The sequence below is a fragment of the Cucumis melo genome, chromosome 9, assembly GCF_025177605.1.
Source record: "Cucumis melo cultivar AY chromosome 9, USDA_Cmelo_AY_1.0, whole genome shotgun sequence".
In the NCBI taxonomy this organism is placed as follows: domain Eukaryota; kingdom Viridiplantae; phylum Streptophyta; class Magnoliopsida; order Cucurbitales; family Cucurbitaceae; genus Cucumis; species Cucumis melo.
The window spans coordinates 7,966,190-7,974,793 of record NC_066865.1 but is presented as its reverse complement, the minus strand read 5'-3'; the positions used below and the strand labels follow the sequence as shown (position 1 = coordinate 7,974,793).

Sequence of the window (8,604 nt, the reverse complement as noted above, 5' to 3'; positions counted from 1 at the left end):
GTTCGTCACAACCTGAGCTACCATCCACCTCCCAAACTCTTCTCAAATATGTCACTTAAAATTGATCCTTTGAATTTAGTTTAGAGTGAGAACTTTTGTAACTTTCTTCGTGTGGCGACAAGAAAATATTCAATCCTACTTATACATCTCTTTTTTTGAAATCAAGAGTAATCTTTATAAAGGATTTAAAAAGAAGAACGACTTGGCAAACTCTATAAAAAGAGTGAATTTACACAGCAAATTAATCCTCTCAATACAATTAATTTGAGAGGACTGTTTTAATAAAAGAGAAAAAAAAGTTGAAGCCAATTTTAATTTGGGATATCCAGAAAAGGAAAAAATAATGGTGGAGACTTAATTAACATGTGTCCAACTAGCAGTCAGTCAAAATAAGAATATATATTTCTAAACAAATATTTTTCTTTTAAGACCAAAGAAAACAAAACATCTCCAACATATGTGTGGTTCCTCCATTGCTGCAACTTAAAGAAATTAAAATGTCACATCATCAACTCATCGGGATTTATTTTTCATTTTATTTGTTTCAGTTATACCTTCTTCGTTAAGCTTTGAAGTAATTTGATTGGGTTATGTTGAAGTAGAGTTGAGCCTTCGTTAGACCTATATATATGGGAAAGGTCGTTGTACCAAAGTCTTTAAAATCATAACTATTAAATATATAGATCATGCAATCGTTTTTAATTTAATTTTTTCTTTTCAACTTTAATTGTACACCTCACCATTTTCAATTTTTAGACTTTTCATGCCAAACATATACAACGTCAATGAAGGTACCAAAACCTCAAAAAATCAGAACTTTTAAATATAAGAACTATGCACTCGAACATACATACATGAGGCGTCATGATATCTGGTGTTCATATAATATAACACACTAACAATCTCATGGTGTGTGATGCAATATGGATACAATTCATATATATAAATCATAGTTACCTCTACAAACTGCATAAAACAACCTTTATTAACATCTCATTATAGACCTCATAATGAACATCATACAAAAACACAAGCATTCAATGCTGCACATAACAAACAAGGAAGTTTGTTCAGCATTTTAACGACTGTTTGGATATTTCTTATTAATTAGTATATATGCATGTAAACATAGTGTACATATTCTATTATTATTAAACTATTACGATATTTTTTCTCTGAAAGCAATACTTTGGATCAGTAAGTACATCCGAGCATCTTCCACTTGGTGGACATCTCCTAGTACCCCATCACCCCCGTTTCATTAATAATATGGAAATTAGTACAGTGAAGCAAAGGAGAAGAACAAAAGAGGCTAGAGATAATCCCCAAAGAAAAAAGTTATACAAAAACATTTAGACTTAAAGCAATGGTGCTAGCACAATCATTGGCAAATAGAGTGGATTTGCTAGTCTAGAGACCCGTGAGCGGTGCAAGTGTCTTCCCAAGGATCTATAATATGGATTTTTTTCTTATATTTGAAAATGCAGTTGTTTCTTTCCAGCCAAGTGGACCAAAGAACTAGTGAGATGATGTTGAAGTTGAGGATGCAATTTTTTTTTTCCTTTTTTTCTATGGAGCAAAGTTCATTGTAGAGGGAATAGATGTTTTGATGCTGATTTGTCCAATTCAATAGGTTCTCCAATTTTTCCCAAATTTTTCGAGTAGTAGAGCATGAAAGGAAGATGGGGTTAATATCATCCGAGTTTGTTTGACATAAAGTGCACCAGTTTGGGTTTAAATATGCATGTAGTAGGGAGTTTTCTTTGCAAGATATCAGTGATATTGATGTATATCTATGTATGAGTGACTAGTTAAAGAACCTGCATTTTTTAGGGATGATTAATTTTCGAAGATTGCAGGAAATTTTAGGATTTACCGAAGACTTATCCTTTAGAGCTTGGCAATGAATGACTTTTTTCTTAGAAGCAATTTGAGATATAGTTCATGTAGTTTTTTGATTTATGTACTTTGAGTAATTTGAGATACTTCACGATTTCTTATTCTCTCTTTCCTTAATTATGATTTAAGGTATAAGTTAATGGAACGTTTTTTTTTTTTTTCTCTCTTTGTTATTTATTCACTCAATGCATGTGGTAAAAGTGATAATGCTAATTAAGAATACTATTTTCTATATGAGTCAATATCTTTTCATCTCTATACTTCTACGGATGGAGTTTGCTTTAGGTACTATGGAAACAAAAAGTTAAAAGTAGAGATTCGAAGGGATGGGAGTTTGCTTCAATTTCTATGAAAAAGATATAAAGAAAAAAAGTGTAAGGAAAGGCATAAAAAGAGGGATTTATTATGATGTGTGCATGGCAAGTGGTTGGTGTGGTTCCATGAAGTTCTTATATATATTGTCTCAGACTCTATGCATCATATTGTATCTATCCCATAGTTGAGTCTTCATTCATACTCTTTTTCTTCCTTTCTATTCTATATAAATGCATCAACTTATTGCACTTTGAATTTGAATTAAGTTGAATGAAAAGCAATTCCAAATAAATTTGATATTTTCTTGAGTTCCCTTCCAAACACTTCAGAAGAAACAACAACCATAGCTAATATCACAAATTAAAACTTTATGAGATACAACTTTCAGCTGAAGTGTTTGGGGGAACTCTGGAAGATATTTCGTTTTCTATATACTTATTTCTTTCATCGCAAAGGTGTGACTGAAACCCTAAACCAAACTATACATTTTCTTTCCTTGTTTCTTTGATTCTAAGTGCTTTGAGGAGTAGAATAATCCTATTTGCTTTGATTGTGCGGATTCAAAATTAAACTCTTTCAAATGGTAAGACATTTTTTATGGATATAATCATAAAAGAACGTGCAATCTATTGGTTTAACCTTAGGCATAGTACAAACTATACGAATTGTTTTTTTTTTTTCTTCCAGAAATCTTAATTATGCTATGCTATTTTCTTCTTGAATCGTGCAATGTCTTGTGTTTCTTGTTTAAATTTTTTAAAAGGTTAATTATATTGTGAATTTGGTTCATGTGTGTTTTGAAAAATTACGGTTGAATTTCTAATATTTGACAAAATCTTTTTAAGTTAGTATTTAACAAATCATAAGAACTATTTCATGGGTTTTATTTTTTTTAACACTTATCATATTTACATATTATGAGTTTTAAATCATCCTTAAATAGGCTAATTTAGAGGCTAGATTTAGACTTCACAATTTCCTCAATTATTCCATTTGTGTATATCTACCCATGTATCGTCCGTTGTAAATAATCGAATCATCAATAATATATCGAGTTTAATTATTTTACAACCGTAAACACTAAATTTAAGCTTTTAAAATTACCACTAAATTCTAACTTTCTCCAAAATCATAAAAAGTACCACGTTTTAATGATTTTTTAGTCAACATTCAGTCAACTCAACCTTTCATTGTTTTTCTCTCAGGACAATGTCATTGAGCGTGCCTCAATCTAAAAAAACAATGATTTTCCCTGTCAAATTTTAAATTGTTGCAAGTTTAATTTTAGAAATTTTATATTCCTTTGACTGTAAATTTTTCAAACAGGAATCAGTGTAATGATGAAGAGATTAGATCAAGTGTTTAAGTAATAAGGTTGCCTAAATACCCCATGAATTTAAATTAATTGTTCTTAAACTAGGCTTTATTCTTGTTGTTTAAGGAATTGAAATAGAATATGGTGGGAAAGCGAAATGAATAACTCGCATTGGCTGCCTTTCAAGGAGGAGCCAAAAATGAAAATTAAGTCATCGGAGCAGCGGTTATACCCAAGATAGAAAATATCATGTCATTGTAAGATGTCGTTTTCCCCTAACAAATGGTATAGAATCATATATATGTTCATCTTAATTTACTCCATATTGGTAGACTTGTCATTTTTATTACTTTTTATTTTTTGTAAAAGTGAATAAGAGAAAAGGAAAGCAAAGAGAAACGGAAGGGAAGACGATGGAAGGAGAAGAAAGAGATTGAAACCGATCTAACGAGCCGCCAACCAACGCGATGAACTCGATGCTTCACCATTGGGCCTTCTAAAATGAGAGAGTTTGTTTATAATTTTTTTCTTTTTAAAAAAAGTAGTCGTCAATGACCACAACACTGATGGGAGGTAGGGAGATGAAGAGGAAGAGAAATGAGTGAAGCAAAAAATTACTATGAAACTTAATCATTCTTTCTATGTTTGAAACATATTTTAGATAATATAATTACTTCAAATCATATATTACCTTGCTTTCTAAACTTAACCAAAATATATAATCTAACGTCTAATTCCATAATATATATATATATATATATATTATAAATGTAGATATCTATAACCTAAGTTAGCAATTTTATATAACTTTTATTCAATTCCATGTTGTAACACTTATTTTATTGAATTTCCTACCATGACATGTTCTACAAATAAAGATGTGTGGTGCTTTTGTAAGACACGTCACAATTGAGTTCAATTGTTTTTCTTTCTTTTCTCTCTTTTATTACTTTTATTCTTTTCTTTTGTTTCATTGTTGTTATTGTTCATACCGTTCTTTATTTTATAAGACACTATCAACACGAATCTCTACCACTTTTAAGATTTTGTAGAAATTGGTTTTGATTCATGTTAAAGACCCGCCAGAATTTTCTCCATAATTTTTAGGTATTTAGGATTTCGTTCAAATATGGCGAGTATCTTAATTTTGGTGATTTTGTCATATATGTATGTATTTAGTGTATATTCATCATTGATCATCTCATCACCATCATTCATATTTCTTGAATTTAAACATAAAGTTCAATGAATGTGAGTACTTTACTTTAATCATATATGTAACTTATGCATTTGTAACTTATGTATTTGCAAATTGTTGTTAAAATATATTAAATATATTAGATTTTATTAAAATTCAATCTCATTCTTTTAAAAGAGATTCTTGGTTCATTGATTCTTGGTGCATCTTATTGATAGATATAGATATATATACTTATTATTTTGTTTTGAGAATGCTAATGAGTTTGTATCCCAAACATTCGATATAATTGATTGGGATAAGTTATGAACATTATGTATCTTATGTTTGAATAGTGCAAAGTTTCCAAGTCTATCAAGATCATGTTTGAAATGATGAAGAATATTAAACTCTACGTTGAAATTAATATCATATCAATTAATAAATACTTTGAACCCCTATGAGTAGTGTATTTACTCTACAATTTGCTAGTTCTCATTAATGAGAAATTTTTTCCAATATTAGGGGTAGAATTAAGAAAATGTTGAAAAAAATAAATTGAATGAAATACATAAGTATTTTCTAATTTTGATCATCATACGGATTACTTTGAACTAGATGTTCAAAACGTAACGCATTTCTATAATGATACAAATCAAATGCAAGTGCATTTACAGAACATTTACAATTATAAAAAAGTGACAAAGTTAAACTGGTAACAAAGACATCATCTAAGTTATGTTTGGCTAAATATAGTCATCAGTACCTTATCACTTTCGATAGAAAAAATAAAGTACTGACTGTTTTCACTTGACGCATGATAACCCACATGTTGCTTACCATTCGACGAGGAGATTGTAGCAATACAAAAATGTACGATATGTGTGGCAAAAGCATCAAAAGGTTGCTCACCTTAATAAGGACAAATTGTTTATAACACAAACAAGCAGATGAGAGATACAAATCATAAATTAACTTCAAGTATTTGGGTTTCGAGAGGCGAGCAAGTATGGCGAAGGCTCCAAGAGGTTGCTCATCTTAATTCTGAAGTTAATAGATGCTTTGTATCGCCTTGAAATGTTGAAACCTCTTATTTTATATTTAGTTAATTAAACATTTCTTCACATCCACACCAAAAACACTGATCACCATGCCAAAACCATATCTTGTAACTTTTATCAATTCCATTAGCATACAAATGATACCGAACTATTGAGACATCCTTAAGTAAACGATTCCCGCATTTCAGACATGGACATCTTATTGAATTAGAACCTTTGGCATGAGATAAACCAAATTGAATAAAACTTTCAACTCCTACATCATATTCTCTAGAGATTTTATTTTCCATCATCCATGATTTGTCTATTCTGTAGATGTTACAAACACCAAATCTTCTATAATTGCCTTTTACACAAACCTGAGTTACAAAAGAGATGGATGACAATTGTAGAAGCATGTCCAAGTCAAAGATTCATTAATGTATGACAAGGGTAAATATACATAAATATTAAAACAAATAAGGAAATAATAAATCTAGCCTAAATTGAGGATAATTTACAACTCATAATTCGTGTATGGTAAGAAGCCCAAAATAAAATATAAACGAATGAAAATTAATTATATATGTGTGTTATAATCTCCCCACCTTAAAAACTTATGTCCTCGAAAGGTTGCTTATTCACAACTCTACAAAACTAGCTTTAGTCTTGAATTATTTTTTCCAAGTTCATTATTGAGTCACTTAGTTGCTCTATGATCGTTCAACACTGCAAGTAAACCGTAACCTTAACAATTTCGATTTATGAAAAACTCTTAATATTTTCAATAGTTTTTTTAGATCAATTTGTGCAAAGAGTTGCTAACAACATTTCTTAACAATAATGCACCAAAAACAATGCACACCTCAAATGAAACTGGTGATGATTATGTTAACCAATAAGTCACTTAACTATAGTATTTGATATCTATAAAGATCCAATATATCTTTGGTGCAATCTTTCTTTTATTAGGAAAACATACAACTCCTTTTATAGTTGCAATTCAAGAAAGCATGTGATCGCCAAAACAAACTTTAAACTAATGTATCCTTAACAACACCTTTCTTAAGTTATAATCCTTTATCGCAACAAATGCCTTCTTTATATTAATATTGAAATTACTAGTGATTGTAAACTTCTACCTCATATAGGTAATTAACAGAAAAAAAAGTAGATCCTTAATTTAGGACACTAATAACGTTTCCCACTATCGACTCTAAATTAAAATAACCCAACACCATAAATTATAAACATCGATAAACTTCACAATCATGAAACTAACATTAGGACATATGTTCTCCAGTGTTTTCTCTATTTTCGCCCTATGCCTCCTAACTAATTCGTAATCAATTTTAGTGATACATTGGATTCACAAATTTCACAACACAATGTCTGTCTAATCATATTCTAACAAACTTTTCTTCTATTGGTACAAAGTACACAGCAGTATGAATATTGAGAAATGAATGGATAAGATATTAAATCATACTATAAAAAATATAATCGATAAAAAGAAAGATAAGTAAACTATAAACCCATCCTTACATCGATCAGAAAATTTTTAATTTAATTGGGTATTAAATCGATTCTAGAACCTTATGAAATTGAAGATGGATATTATGTATCAGTTAAAAAGAAATGGATTAGAACCTGGGTACGCAAAAGATTCGGAGCTGCACGGAAGAGAGTTTGGGGCTGCGCGAATGACGGACGGAAGAGGGTTACAGGCTGCGCTGATGGCTGACAGAAATTGAGGCTGCGTAAGGTGAAGGATTACCGGCTGGGTGCGGTGCAGATTCGGCAATGTGCGTCGGGCGTCGGCTGGGTACGTCGGGCGTCGGCTGAAGATAGGCTGGTCGGGCGTCGGAGGAAGCACGACTAGTCGGCAGTCGGAAGAATATTTGGCTGTCGTGCGATTTGGTTTCATTTTGGAAGGGGGAGGAGACGTGGAAGGGGAAAAATGAAAGGAAGAAAAATTAGAGATTTTAGGTGTTTTTTTCAATAAAATTGGGTTTTTTTTATTTTAATAAATTATGTTAAAAAATCATATACCCTTTTATGACACCAAATAACTGTCACAGAAAACAATATCCGAAAACAACGTCTTTTCCCACTAAAAAAGCGCATTTTCACATATTATGACAATTGTTTCTCCTCTCCTCTCAATTTCTTTCTTTAGAAATGTCATGGAAAGTCACTTTTCTTGTAGTGTGAGTTCATGTTTCATCACACTTCATCGCCATATTCACTTCATTACTCTTTTCCGTACCATTAGTGTAAAAACTTAAGAAAACTCATACTGTGAATCCTTTTGTACTGTATACTTACACTGCATAAGATTTAAGACGTGAGATAGATTCTTTTAGGAAGTCAATTCTCTGTGTTTGACCCTGGACTTACTTAGAAAAATCCTCTTTTGCCGCTTGCACTAACAAGAAAGAGGAAAACTTGTACTAACATTCAATAATATATCATGCATGTAGTAACCCATAGGTAGGTTTTGCACCTTTTATCGCATAAGCCTAACCTTAACGCCATGCCAGTTGCATTATTAGAGCTTTGTATAACATATCCACGAACGAGTCTTGCATAATGCATATCGCATAAAGCAAAACACAACAACTACCGTATGCTCTAAAGCTTCCTATTGGTCTTCCCCAATTGTTGCTTGCTCTTATGTTGTCTCAGCACCTTGTCATTCAGTCTAATGGAGAAGCTTCTAGTTCTTCTCCTCAAACTTTATATCTTAGCTACAATTTATTCCAAGGTAGTCATGTTCCTAATATTACTCATCAGATTAGACCTCCTCCTGTTGATGATTTTCCCCTTTTAAATGAACTTTGTACTTCAGATGGTGG

At 31.3% G+C, this 8,604-nt stretch overlaps 1 long non-coding RNA gene and 1 other non-coding gene across 2 annotated transcripts; both read left to right on the top strand.

Annotated features, from left to right (window-relative positions):
• The first annotated feature begins 2,516 nt into the window (after positions 1-2,516).
• MIR395F (microRNA MIR395f) lies at positions 2,517-2,632 on the top strand. Its single transcript, NR_120761.1, is given in 1 exon segment — positions 2,517-2,632. It is a non-coding gene; the product is annotated as a microRNA MIR395f (primary transcript).
• Positions 2,523-4,247, top strand: LOC127150967 (uncharacterized). Its single transcript, XR_007823624.1, has 3 exons — positions 2,523-2,797; positions 3,656-3,786; positions 3,899-4,247. It is a non-coding gene; the product is annotated as an uncharacterized LOC127150967 (long non-coding RNA).
• The last annotated feature ends 4,357 nt before the right edge of the window (positions 4,248-8,604 follow it).